The sequence below is a fragment of the Lytechinus variegatus genome, chromosome 4, assembly GCF_018143015.1.
Source record: "Lytechinus variegatus isolate NC3 chromosome 4, Lvar_3.0, whole genome shotgun sequence".
Lineage (NCBI taxonomy): Eukaryota > Metazoa > Echinodermata > Echinoidea > Temnopleuroida > Toxopneustidae > Lytechinus > Lytechinus variegatus.
The window spans coordinates 24,471,516-24,486,911 of NC_054743.1; the positions used below are offsets into that span (position 1 = coordinate 24,471,516).

At 37.6% G+C, this 15,396-nt stretch overlaps 1 pseudogene; it reads right to left on the bottom strand.

Annotated features, from left to right (window-relative positions):
* Positions 1-895: 895 nt before the first annotated feature.
* LOC121412905 overlaps positions 896-15,396 on the bottom strand; it is a 30,648-nt pseudogene continuing 16,147 nt past the window's right edge.

A 15,396-nucleotide genomic window follows, 5' to 3' on the forward strand; every position in this document is an offset into this window, starting at 1 on the left:
TTCTAACAAATTAAGTCTTAGCGATAAAGAGTTCAAAATTCAGAGTTCAGAATGGTGGTAATAGTGAATTCGAAATTAAGTCTAGTTCGAGTCTCCATGTAGAAGTAAATGCATATTCAAAAATCATGTCGCATCGGATCGCATAGTATATGTTGGGTCCCGTAACACAACGGTTAGCGATTGATCGTACGCTTAATTTTCACGATTGATTGTACATTGTAGTCAATACAATCAATCGTAGAAAATGTTTTACGATCATTGCTAAGCTTTGTGTTACGGGCTCCTGGTCTTAATAGGTCGAATTTCAAGTTCGTCGTATATTTCCGAGTTTAAATTAATAATTCATTGTTATGTTTAACATTTATTTATTTATATATTTGACCTTTTTTTGCTTGTCTTTTTTTTTTTTTTGGGGGGGGGGCGATTTTGCCATTGGCGGCGGAAGCCCCAAAATTTAGGGGGTGGTCACCTGAAATTTTTGGATGGACACAGGTAAAAAATTGGACAAGCGCCCCAAAAACAGATTATCAAGCTAAATTTTAGGAGTGGCTAACCAAAAATTTCCGCCGCCTATGGATTTTGCCCCCCCCCCCCGTCGAACATCCTAGGTACGCTATTGCCCCCATTCGAAAATAAGTTGAGTGCCCCCCCCCCTCCCAGGGAATCAGTGCTGGCCGCACAGACACCTTGTTAGCCTAACAACATGAACAAAGCGCTAACAGTATAAGCCCAGTCATAGCTATTGCATAGTGAAGTCAAAACATTTATTTCAATGTGTTAGTAATGCATTGTTGTGACATAAGGCATCTAAGTCACATTACCGGTTGTAACAGGCCTTCTGCTAGCACTAACAACGTTTCTGTGCAATCAGTACAGGTAAAAAACTTGAAGAATGTCATTCTTTGGTAGCCATTATGGTAATTTGTTCCATTCTCCCCGTTGCACTTGATAAACATTACCAGACTTTTTTGGAGTGACGTCACACGCCCATTTGTACACGTCATCGATGAATTCTTCTTGGTGTTCCACAGGGATGTACTTTATCGGATAAAATAAGCAGCGTATTTGTTCTGTACGGTGAAAAAATTGAATGCAGAACAATTCAAAGAATCATATTGATCTACCTTTCCTACTTATTATCGTCACAACTACAACGAACAAGTATTATGACTATACAAGAAGCAATACTACTACTACTACTAAAATATCAAAATAATAATAATAATGAATATATTAAACAGCAATAGTGTTGATGGTGATGATAAAAAATATAGTGATAATGATGATGATGACAACAATAATAATAATAATGATGATAATAATATTGATAAGAATATATTATTTGTATATTATATAAAAGTATTATTTAGCTTCAAACTAAAATGCATCCGGGTTCCTATCCTACATTATCACTTGATCGCCCCCCCCAATCTGGGTCAAATATTTTGCTGAACTTACTTTTGACGTCACTTTCATTCCATTCAACCCAAGGGGAATGCTTCACCTCCGAACGTCTAATGGTGAATCCTACTGATCCCATAAGGTCCAGAAAGCTCTCAGTACTTCTTGTTGGAAACACCTCGTAGTCGCAATTCTTGACACAAATGTCGTGACAAAAAAAAACCGACCGCGCAACAATGATTAGCTGAAACAAAGCACTACTATTGTAAATTCCTTCTGCCATAAATTCATACTCTTCTTTACGCTACGCATTTATCCCGGGAGGGGGGGGAGTCAAATATATTGCTGTACACATGCATGACCAAATTATTTCCTAACACCCCTTAACGAGTTTTTTCTCTGTGTGGAAATAATCCCCTAAACAATTTTGCCCCTAAACAAGTAGTCGCCAGGATATGACCTCTGTTTTCCCTCATCTCACATGATGTAATGCTAGTTTGCCTTTATAGTCCGGCAGCCAAGGGGGGTAAGGTTGCATTGGAATGTCATAGTTTTTTTACTGATTTTGACTGGTGAGACCTTCTATTTGAAGAATCTACATGCTGGAGCTCTGTCAGCATTGAGCAATTTGAGATATACGCGAAAATCCGAAATGGCGCCGGCAGCCATCTGGGATTTTCTGTTTACTCACTTTAGCATACCTAGAAGTTTAGAAACTTGGAATTTACAGGTTTTAGGGGGCGGAGAATCCAAATCTGAAGTTATTCTTGGGAAAAAACAATGCATTGATGTCAAAATATACAGATAGCGGCCATTTTCCAAGATGGCCGCCATATAACATGTATTATATTGTTTATTTCCTGTATAGGGTACTTAGAATTTTCAAAACATGTAATATACTGGTTTTAGGGGATGGAGAGTCCAAATCTGAGGTTTATTTGAGGATATAACCATGCTTTGATGTCGAAATATACAAGTAGGGGCCATTTTCCAAGATGGCCGCCATATAACATGTATTATATTGTTTATTTCCTGTATAGGGTACTTAGAATTCTCAAAACATGTAATATACTGGTTTTAGGGGATGGAGAGTCCAAATCTGAGGTTTATTTGAGGATATAACCATGCTTTGATGTCGAAATATACAAGTAACGGCCATTTTCCAAGATGGCCGCCATATAACATGTATTATATTGTTTATTTCCTGTATAGGGTACTTAAAATTTTCAAAACATGTAATATACTGGTTTTAGGGGATGGAGAGTCCAAATCTGAGGTTAATTTTGGGATATAACCATGCTTCGATGTCGAAATATACAAATAGTGGCCATTTTCCAAGATGGCCGCCATATTACATAAATTATATTGTTTATTTCTTGTATAGGGTACCTAGAATTTTCAAAACATGGAATCTACTGGTTTTAGGGGATGGATAGTCCAAATCTGAGGTTTATTTGAGGATATAACCATGCTTTGATGCCGAAATATACAAGTAAGGGCCATTTTCCAAGATGGCCGCATATAACATGTATTATATTGTTTATTTCCTGTATAGGGTACTTAAAATTCTCAAAACATGTAATATATACTTGTTTTAGGGAATGGAGAGTCCAAATCTGAGGTTTATTTGAGGATATAACCATGCTTCGATGTCGAAATATACAAGTAGCGGCCATTTTCCAAGATGGCCGCCATATAACATGTATTATATTGTTTATTTCCTGTATAGGGTACTTAGAATTTTCAAAACATGTAATATACTGGTTTTAGGGGATGGAGAGTCCAAATCTGAGGTTTATTTGGGGATATAACCATGCTTTGATGTCGAAATATACAAGTAGCGGCCATTTTCCAAGATGGCTGCCATATAACATGCATTATATTGTTTATTTCCTGTATAGGGTACCTAGAATTCTCAAAACATGGAATATACTGGTTTTAGGGGATGGAGAGTCCAAATCTGAGGTTTGTTTGGGGATATGACCATGCTTTGGTGTCGAAACATACAAATAGCAGCCATTTTCCAAGATGGCTGCCATAGAACATGCATTATATTGTTCACTTACTTTAGCATACGTGCAATTTTCAAGCCTTGGAATATGAAGATTTCGGGGGATGGAAAATCCAAACCTGATGGTGTTTAAGGAATGTGATCATGTTTTGCTCTCAAAATATAAATAGCGGCCATTTTCCAAGATTTCCGCCTTGGAATATGCACTATTTCGTTTACTTACGAACCTATAATTTTCAAAACATGGAATATAATGGTTTTAGGGGCCAGAGAGTAAAAATCTGTGGTTATTTTGAGGAGAGGACCATGCGTTGATGTCAAAATGTACAAATATATGAAGAAGATGGCCACCATAGAACAAGTATTACAGTAGGCCTACCGTAATTATATACAAGCAGATTCCTTATTTATCAGTCATTTTCTTTTTTCTTTTTGGACTAGGTGGAAGGATTAGGATAATGAACAATATTTAGACTTCAATTGAATGAGGCAGTAATTGAAATATCAAGATTAAGTGCAAAAAGTAGGATATCTTAGTTGTTATCGCTACATGTATGATGAGGCATATTAATCATCTGAATCATTTCCAAATTATATCTCTTGAATGACTATTTTGATGGTTGTATGGTTTTTACATATATCACTGTGATGATGCAATATAATAATAATTACTCCTTAAGATAACTTAGAGTAACCTAAAGTATATGGGAAGGGGTGGGCTGTTTATCCTCTTCTGAAGTAATGGCTTGACCTTGACAAAACAATCTTTTAATCCTCCTGAAGTGATTACCACATTGCCAAATCTGCTGTAATTTAGTTTCAAATGCTTGATTATTTTGCATATCACTGCAACTATACAGTTAAATATTACATATGCATTGCACAGACACTGTTGTCGAAACAGGATTAGACTTGTATGCTGAAAGAAAATGCTTGAAACAACTGACTGTCTTCATTTGAGAATATAAAAAAGGAAAAATCATGTTTCAATATTAATCTCCATTTACGGGACCACTGAAAACATCTCTGATTTGGCCACTAGCAATGAGCCAATTGAAAGCTCTAGTTTACTCAGTTCACGTATGGCATCATCACGTCAGCAACACTGATTCCTATCGACTGCAGCCCTGAATTATTTCTTAGGACTTTCAACACCAATAATGAAAAACGCCCAAACTGTATTATCTAGTCAATTACTTGGTACCATCAGGCTGTATTGCACTATGAAGAGCATGAAGCGTTCTCCTGTAGCTCTTTTCCAGACAGTAGCCTAAACACAACGGCTTACCATATCTAGCACTCAACTGATTCCTTTATGTAGGCAAGATATCTTTACCTCTCGAACTTCTTTGTTAATTGAGGAACTATGTAATGAGCACAGACAGAGCAAGCAATCACCACACAGCCCCTAACATGATGTCTCTCAGCCGGTGGAAAATCTGAAGTCCTGGGATATTGACCCCGCTGCTGAATGGCCAGCAAAGACAGACAACTTAAGGTGACACCTGCATCAAGATGAGACCTACAGAGTGTTATCCAGGACAAGGAAGTATGAGGTTGGCATGCCATGGAAAAGAGTGGTGCAATGTCAAAAGGCTGATGGTCAACAGATCGCAAAGTGGGGCCTCCTGACAGAACCTTAGCGTTTCTTTAGCTATTAAAGTGGGGAAAAGGAGAATGTTGAGCTAAGTTTCCACAAGGGCCTGCAAAGGTCGGGACCCTGCTAGTAATTTTGTGGCTGAATCATAATTACACATCGGGAGCAGTTAAGTAAAAAAATCTCCTTGCCCAGAATGGCGATGAGGAATATTTACAAGTATGTTTCGACATCAAAGCATGGTCATATCCCCAAACAACCTTAGATTTGGACTCTCCATCCCCTAAAATCAGTATATTCCATGTTTTGAAAAATTCTAGGTACCCTATACAGGAAATAAACAATATAATGCATGTACGTATATGGCGGCCATCTTAAAAAATGGCCGCTACTTGTATATTTTGATATCAAAGCATGGTTAAATCCCCAAATAAACCTCAGATTTGGACTCTCCATCCCCTAAAACCAGTATATTCCATGTTTTGAAAATTCTATAGGAACCCTATGCAGGAAATAAACAATATAATGCATGTACGTATATGGCGGCCATCTTGGAAAATGGACGTTGTTTGTATATTTCGACATCGAAGCATGATTATATCCCCCAAAATAACCTCAGATTTGGACTCTCCATCCCTAAAACCAGTATATTCCATGTTTTGAAAATTCTAGGTACCCTATACAAGAAATAAACAATATAATTCATGTAATATGGCGGCCATCTTGGAAAATGGCCACTATTTGTATATTTCGACATCGAAGCATGGTTATATCCCAAAATTAACCTCAGATATGGACTCTCCATCCCCTTTAACCAGTATATTCCATGTTTTGAAAATTCTAGGTATCCTATACAGGAAATAAACAATATAATGCATGTTATATGGCGGCCATCTTGAAAAATGGCCGCTATCTGTATATTTTGACATCAATGCATGTTTTTTTCCTCAAAATAACTTCAAATTTGAATTCTCCGCCCCCTAAAACCTTTAACTCCCAAGTTTTTAAACATCTTGGTATGCTAAAGTGAGTAAACAGAAAATCCAAGATGGCTGCCGGCGGCCATTTTGGATTTTCGCGTATATCTCAAATTGCTCAATGCTGACAGAGCTCCAGCGTGTAGATTCTTCAAATAGAAGGTCTCACCAGTCAAAATCAGTCAAAAAAAATATGACATTCCAATGCAACCTTACCCCCCAAATCAGGGTTTGGCTGCCGGACTATTAACCAGTTTGTATATCAAGGCTTGGGGATAACTTGTATACCTAAACCTGGAGATAAAACATACCCAAAACACGTTTGGCTAGTCTTTAAAAAAAGCTTCGGTAAAAAATACCCTAAATATGTTTGACCCCGCGATTGACCATTGACCAGCCTTTCAAAACCAACCTGTTTTTTCTTGAAAATCGGTGTTTTTTATACCCTTAAGTTAACGAGTGCACGCGCGGCCTGCGTCCAAAACTGAAAAAAAAGACTCCTTTAAACGCATTTTTTCGGTCATGCATGTGTACAGCAATATATTTAGCTGCCCCCCGGGGATTTTTATTCCTAAAATCTCACTTTGAGGTACCATGCCTTGGCAACAATTTGTAGATATTCGTCTTTCAGGCAATGATACAAAAGCATATTCCTAGTAGAAGAAGTTAGAATATGAGATGAAGTAAATTGCAACAGGAGAAAAATGCAAATAAGAGATTGCTTCGCTTGCTCTTGACAATGTTCTTATTTTAACTCCTATGAGCCGAGTGCCATCATAAATGTTACCAGCTGTAGTCGGCCTTGCGTGTTTTGGATTAAGTACATGCACTGGTAGGATGCCAAATTTGTTTACCTCGAAGTGGCACAGACCACGGGAATCAAGGGGGGGGGGGGAGTAACGACACGCCCCCTGTTGCCGAATTATCGGAATATAAAATATTGTAATCATTCATTTTGATCACAATTAAATAATTTCCTAAACATTGTATGATTTATACATGTATATCTACCTGTAGATATTGACACCATTTTGGATGTTTTCGAATCCATGAGTCCCATGTCTCACCGTAGGAACTCCATTCCGAAAAGAGCTCCCCATGTGCAACGAAGTTAAGAAGAAATATACCCCCTGGTTTTAGACACTGGTAGACATTCTTCAACACATTCTCCTTGTCAGAACACCAATGCAGAGTACACAGGCTAAGGATTTTGTTGAACTTATCCCACCAGTTGTTGAGATGAGAACCAAACGTCTGCGCGTCTTCTTTAAAGAATCGTATATTGGGCCCTGAGTTTTCAATCCTAGCGAATTCTATCATCCCATGAGAGATATCTAAGCCTGCACATAAAATGGAAATACAAATAGAACAGCGTCCCAAAGGTAAGTATGTTCACCATCAGAGAGGGACAGTACGGTGCGAAACAAGGAAAAGGACACCATGTAGTCGATTTGACATTTTCCGAACCTAGAAATGTTCTTTCCGATGAAGTTTTTTTCTTGATTCGTGTTCCTATGAGGTCCAAGAACAAATTCAGCTTGGTTGCCAAAAGTTGCCGTTTGGGCAATTTTGCTAATTTGCATAATCCAAAATGGCCGCCAGATGCCATCTTGAAAACCTAACTTTTGAACCCCTGTCCACAAAATGATGAGTAATGACTCGTTTTAGGGGTTTAGAGATGTGTAGAACTGATTTCTGTAATCATTTTTGCAATATAAGGTCATCTTCAGGTCAAATCCAAGATGGCCGCCATATGCAATCTTGAAAAATTGACTTGTGTTCCCCTTGCCCCAGAATGACGAGTAATACCTCTATTTAGGGGTTTTGGGGTGTGCAGAATCCATTTCTGTTTTCTATTTTGCAATATAATATCTTCAGGTCAAATCCAAGATGGCCGCCATATGACGCCATCTTGAAATATCAATTGTTGAACCCTTTGCCCCAGAATCATGAATAATAACTCTATTCATGAGTCATTAGGTATGTTGATTTAATTCATGTAGTTATTTTGCACAAAAGATAATCTTCAGATCAAATCCAAGATGGCCGCCAACCGACATCTTGAAAAATTACTGTCTGAGGCTTATACGTGTTAGAACTAATGTAAAGGGATTTCAGTAAGAATACTAATTTCTTTTATTAATTCTCAAGTTCATTTCAACATTAATTGCTCAACTTAGAATGAATCCTCTTTAGGTTTGGGCTATCCATTTCGAGTGTATTTTTTTAAGGTCCATTCATACCTTTGTACTGAAGAGGCTTTCAGGGTCTTATTTCAATTTGAAAGTGTTTATCAATATTATTTTTCTAAATCAATGTGTCCAATGATTGGTAGGCATCAGTTCGCCTTAAAAGACGGTGGTGTAGCGCTAGGCCTTACATTTTCGAGAGTGACTATAGAGCTCCACTCTAGAGTGGCAGTCTCTAGAGCAAATTTTTACAGATGAAGGAGGATGGCGCTGAGACACGTTTATATAGAGATGCTGCCCTAGCCTTCCTCCTAGGCCTTTGGTCTGCCAATTTAGCATTCCGATTATTTTCTGACGTCTTGACCCCTGTACTTAGTAGCTCTCCATAGAATGGATGGCGACTATCATCTACACCTTCATAAGTGTTAGTGTCTATGCCGGCAAGTTTTATGTCATATTTGCATGTATCTTTAAAACGGAGGTGTGATCTATCGATGGGGTGAGACCAATCACACAGCTTACCTTACCTTGGCGAATCCAAGAAGGGATTCGCCAAGGTTTCATGGGGCAAACATGCCCCAACCACCTGAGGTGCCTTTGACTAAGGAGCGAGAATAAGCTTTTGATGCCAGAACGTACGCTGAAGGGCCTCTGTATTTTTCACTTTGTCCTGCCATTTAACGTGCATGATACGTCCGAGGCAGCTGACATGGAAGGTGTTTAGCCACTTTTCTTGGTCGGCGTACGTTTTCCAGGACTTCCGTGCAGGAGCTTGGCCATGACTGTGACAGATTTTACAATCCTGATGCTTATATGCTTGTCCTGTGAAAGGGGACAAGAGACATATAGTCGGTCCAAGGTAGGTGAGGAGTCCACCATAACCAGACGAGTGTGTGCTGTTGATATACATATCTGGAGGACAGTCGGTGTCTTGAGTCTATCAGGATTTCTGACTGTCTCAAAGTCTGATGGATGGTCCAAACCCCTTACATGCACAAGACAGGCAGCTGTTATGTATGACTAGGTCTTGTACTTCCACTTCTTGAGAGGCAGGGGCGACATCGTTTCCGTAAAACATTTCACGAATGAGAACAATCCTGACCGTGGAACAGTCTTGGGGAGCCTATCTTCTGCAGGAGGCTAAAGAGTGCACTCCTGCTGACCAAGTCAATGGCTCTTGTCAGGAGGAAAAGTCCAATAATAATTATAAAGGAAGTTAATAGTTAAATCAATTTTTTTGAAAAAAAATACGGAGAAATCACTTTTTAATTCAAATAATACTTTAAAGTCATTTCACTGGAAAAGTATGGTTGCACAGAAATAAAAAAGGGATCAAAACTCCCGAAATCATAGCCCAAACCTTGAATGGTTTAATTCTAAAGTAAGCGGTTAATGACGAAATCTATCAACCATCTGACCATCTTAGACATGACTTGACCTCGAACTAAAAATGGAGTGATTAAAAGAAATGAATCATTCTCACTGAAATCCCCTTACATGAGCTCCAATACATAACAACAACCTTATTAGGGACAGCACTTCTTCAAGGTTCAATAGTCTCGGAAGTAGTTTTTTTTTCTTAATATGGCGTTTAGTGGTCATGTTGGATTATTTTGACCTGGAGATGATCCTACATTGCAAAATTATGAACAGAAATTGAATAAACATACCAAATAACTCACGAAAAGAGGGATATTATTCATGATTCTGGGACAAAAACTTGAGAATTAATAAAAGAAATGAGTATCTTACTGAAATCTCTTTACATTAGTTCTAACACGTATAAGCCTCAGACAGTAATTTTTCAAGATGGCGGTTGGCGGCCATCTTGGATTTTATCTGAAGATTATCCTTTGTGCAAAATAACTACATGAATTGAATCAACATACCTAATGACTCATGAATAGAGTTATTATGCATGATTCTGGGGCAAAGGGTTCAAAAATTGATATTTCAAGATGGCGTCATATGGCAGCCATCTTGGATTTGACCTGAAGATGACATTATATTGCAAAATAGAAAGCAGAAATGGATTCTGCACACCCCAAAACCCCTAAGTAGAGGTATTACTCGTCATTCTGGGGCAAGGGGAACAAAAGTCAATTTTTCAAGATTGCATATGGCGGCGATCTTGGATTTGACCTGAAGATGACCTTATATTGCAAAAATGATTACAGAAATCAGTTCTACACATCTCTAAACCCCTAAAACGAGTCATTACTCATCATTTTGTGCACAGGGGTTCAAAAGTTAGGTTTTCAAGATGGCATCTGGCGGCCATTTTGGATTTATGCAAATTAGCAAAATTGCCCAAACGGCAACTTTTGGCAACCAGGCTGAATTTGTTCTAGGACCCCTTAGGAACACGAATCAAGAAAAAAACTTCATCGGAAAGAACATTTCTAGGTTGGTGTATTGCGCCTATGAGACTGTCAAATCGACTAATGCACACAGGCAAGGGTCCGAAATGAAATGCACATTAACCCAGGATTTGTGTAGAGGTCACATTTCCATGTTTTTTTTTTTTTTTTTTTTTTTTGGGGGGGGGGGTTACCCCATGCTCCCAACAGTTTACACAGGCTTGTTATAAAAGACCTTGTAAGGCTGAGGTCACAACCAAACTCACTCCTCGGCGACCGAGCGGTGAGTTTATAGCCAATTTCGCCCGGGCACCGAGTTGTGGCCATCCGGCCGGGAACCACTTTTTTTAACCTGGCAACTGAGTGCACTTCGCGCGCTCACGAAGTAACTAAAAATTCTTGCTGGTGCCCAACCACGGCACGCCAGTGAGACCAATATACACTTAGAAAAAAAGCATATTGGGTCGAATTTTTACCAGCACGAGGGTAATTATGTCTACAACCAATATGTGACAGTAGTTTATCCAATGCGTGAAGCATATTGTCAAAGCAGCTAGCAATTACTTTATAATGGGAAATATTCATTACACTGGATGAATAAAAATGCCCGAGAGAAATGCTCAATGTTTGTTGGACACATACCCTCATGAAGCATTTTATCCAATATGCTTTATAGAGTACGCGTATTAAATTTCATCCCCGAAATGTTCTATATAGGCCTAGGTGGCAATTTGCGCTCTATGAACATTTATTTTCCCCATAGTAAGAATCTTAGGTTTGGTCAGAAGTGGGTTATGTGATAGAGTCCCGCTCCCCATCAATAACCCCGCGCAGTGATTGAGCTTTTTGTTTCGCTGATCCTCTTTTAGCCCATAGGGTCATAACGCGTTATGAATTAGATTGAGTACGCGCAAAATGAAGAGGTCTTTGCCACTTCATTTGTTGGTCCATTTTTCCTCATCACATTCAATGACAATGACATTTATTCCCATGTCACCCACAGAGTGGGTATTGGAGAAAAAAGTCCTACAAATGCACAAAATCATCAATAATATTTACAAATAATTTGTAAATCATTACAAGTAAAAATCATCAAAAATCAAATTTCAGCATTAAAATAATTTGATAATTGCGGTTAGAAATAGAATACCCTGAAGCTTAAAAATATAATCAAAACTAAAATATGATAGAAAAAAAGAAAAATGCAAGTAACGACATAGTCATATCGATGGCTATTATACCACAATTAAAAGTTTAGAAAATTAGGCCTACAGTTGAAATAATGGATCAATGCCCTAACGCTTAGAAACCCCAGCTTTTAAAATTATAATTAGCATATACATATTATGTCTAACAGGGTAATGGCATCAGCATATCATTGGCTGTTATGCCACTAATCAATTAAAAACTCAAAATATTGCATTTTGAGCATAGGTTATTCAGTAACGAAGCATTGCAAAATGTAACGAGGTTGGATCACGTGACTTGTTTTTGACAATTAAACAGCTAATTCATTTTGAGTCTATTCGGTCTTTCATTGTAATTTTTTTTTAAATGAAACTTTCTTTCTTTAGCAAAAGAAGGACAAATGCATAAATAGTTGAATTCATCACCAATTGATTGAAGGTTGAATAATTTACAAAGCCTCATGTTTCTTTGACGGTGTTCATATCTTAGTGAGACAATAGGAAGGCGATGATTGCCACAACGAAATCTACAGAGAGTATTGTCTTTTTCTTTATTCATATTAATGACGTAACTTCCTAGACAAAGATTTTCTTTGAATATTCTACAGTTAACACATTAAGCGTTTTCATTTATGAACGTAAACCAATCATGCCAATTTGGCAATTTTGTGAATTCTTTATTCTTAGATCTACAGCTTGTTTTATCCAATTTCTGCAGTCTATCAAGAGTTTGCTTTATCTTTGTTAACCAACTTGTCTGATATATGCCTTGATCAGACAGTATCTTTCCAATCTTGTAAATCATACCAGGCATTTTTTGTTTTACTATTGTGAACCAATCCATAACAGAAGTTTATCGTTCTATTTTTCAATATATTCCTCTTATTTCAATCTTCCAAGTTCGCCTAAAACCATGCAGTTTCCCGTTGATTTATTACCTTTTTTCAACGATCGCGCAATGATAATGACAATGAATTTATTGACCCTTGTCATCCTTATTGGATATGGGAGCCATTTTCACAAAAGCTTTACAGTTTAGTCTTCTTTTCCATAAAATATTTACAGACTATTACAAAAGTGTATACAATGAAATATCTACAAGAAGAATAGAGAGAAAGAAGAAGACGTAGAAGAGGAGAAAGGAGGAGAAAAATAGGTAGGAGAAGATAATAATGAAAAAGTAGAGGAGGAAGAAGAAGAGGAAGAAGAAGAAAAGAAGACGAAGAAGACGACGACGACGAAGAAGAAAAGGCAACAAAGGCACCGATAAATCGGATCGTAGCAAACATAATAATACAAAAAAAGAAGGTAAGAGAAAAAAAAGAGACGCAATGAAAAATAATCCCACGAGTTTGAATTTTCATTTCAATGAATTCAATATTTGCATAGCTTAAATACAAATAAATCGACAAAGAAGGAGAGAGAGAGAGAGAGGGCCAGAGTGAAAAAGGGCATTCTGATTAGAAAAAAGACGTCACACACACGTCGTATATATACGAAAAACTAATCATTATTGCATGACAATATTGTACAAGGTTTAAACGGCTAACGGCTGGTAGTTTTAATGAGCTGGGTCTCTTTGATACGAAAAGTGTATGTAAAGAGATTCAATTTCTATTAGAATCTTATTTTCGTTTATCCTTTTGGCAGAAATTATGATTTACCAATGGACCTGGTGTTGATTCTTATTCAAATCTCTCAATTCATTACGAAGATTAGAATCGTAATTTGGTTTAGCAGACTGAATTTCCCTTTAATATTTTTTTTTAAGATTTGAGAGTTCCTTCTGAACTGCATTGAATTTGTTTTTCTTACTTAAATTCTTTAATGCGAAATATTTAGACCGCATTCTGGATTTTTACTGAACTTTTTTCATAGAAAAAAAAGGAATGCTTAGCATTGCGTCTACTTTTAAAATCGTTTTGTTTTGGATGAGAATTTGTTTTATATCTTTTTGACATATTATGTTAATAGCTGCGTTAAGATAAACATTTTTGATCGAGCACGTTACATGATCAGCATATTCCTGACAGATGTTTTTGCCTTCCAAGAGTCTTAAGTCTGGAAGTAAACTTTTAAGCGCGCTATTATCTAAACTTTCTGTAAAACTTTTGATTAAACTCGCATTCCATCTTTGTTTAATGGATCCAGTCGAATCGAAAAATTTATTAGTGTGGTTACACTTCGTAATTCCGAAGGTCCTTTATTCCGAATGTTCGTAATTCCGAAACACGTAAATTGCCTATACCTCGATGATCGTTAATCCGAAAAGGAAAAAGGGTTCGTTAATCCAAACATTTGTGGCGTAAATGGCGTAATTCCGAAGGTTCGTTAGTCCGAAAACGAAATGAACAACGAACCTCTGCCATTTTACCTTTGCCATTTTTACCTTTGCCATTTTTACCTTTGCCATTTTTACCGTTGCCATTTTTACCTCTGTCATTTTTACACCGAGCCGTTTTACTCACCAGTAACCGAGTTTACAAGAGGAGACAACATTTTACACAACCTTCCCGGACCACATCCAACATCGAGCACGTCGTCGTTTTCATCGAAATCGATCCATTTCAAAGCTTCATCTCGGACTTGATTCTGGCCATAAACCGAACTTATCAAATCATATTCCCGTGCTAGTTCTACTGTTTCCGTATTCATCTTGCTTTTTCAAATGGCTGAAATTTGTCGAGAAAGACTGCGGCTTCGTTGAAATGGTAAAACGCACGGGAAAGTTTGAAATTTTGGACACTCGTGAGTAGGGCCTATTGATCTTAGCATGCACTCTATGTATGTTTATTAGTGCGCATACAAAGCTTATACAGTGTGCAAGTGTGCGCGTACCGTGGGTCACAGCATGGGGGGGGGGGGCACCAGTAAAACTTTTGAGTCACTCAGTGAGCGCGAGAAGCGCTCAGTTGCCAGGTATACTGACCTAATAGAGACATTTTAAGGACATTGTCATTTAAATGGATATGTATTCCACTGATCACTTAATGTGAGCGCGAAGCTGAATTATTTGTATATTGACCCCAATCAGGGACGTTTGGACTATTTTTTAGGAATCCATTAAGAGTGTATATATTATCACCATATAGTCATCTAATGCGTAGTGCCAAGGCGCATGCTGATTTTGTTAGAATTCTTATAAACACATGAAGCACTTGTCGTCATAAATCATGATTAACGTACGCATCTCACCTGAAAAATTTAGACCTGGAGAGGGACATTTAAAGGCTTAATTGTTTGTAGGAATTCACGAAGGCCATTAGTATTTCACTAAACGATGCGAGCGCGAAGCGCGAGCTGAAATTTTTGTACATATATTTATATATATATATTATATAATGAAACCCAAAAGGGGTATCTTAAGGACTATTTTTTTTTAAAGGAATCCATTAAGAGTATACATATCCGACCATAGTCTTATAATGCGAGTGACAAGTGCATGCTGAATTTGTTAAAATCATAATCTTAAACACATGAAGCACTTTTTGTAGTCATTGCAATCATGATTATCATACGCAGCTCACTAATCAAATAATGTGAGCGTGAGCTGAAAATTTAGGAATTCAGACCTGAAGAAGGGCATTCTAAGGCTATTTTTTGTAGGAATTCATGAAGACCATGCGTAATTCACTTACCAAATTATGCGATCTTCAGATCAGAAAAAGGGACAT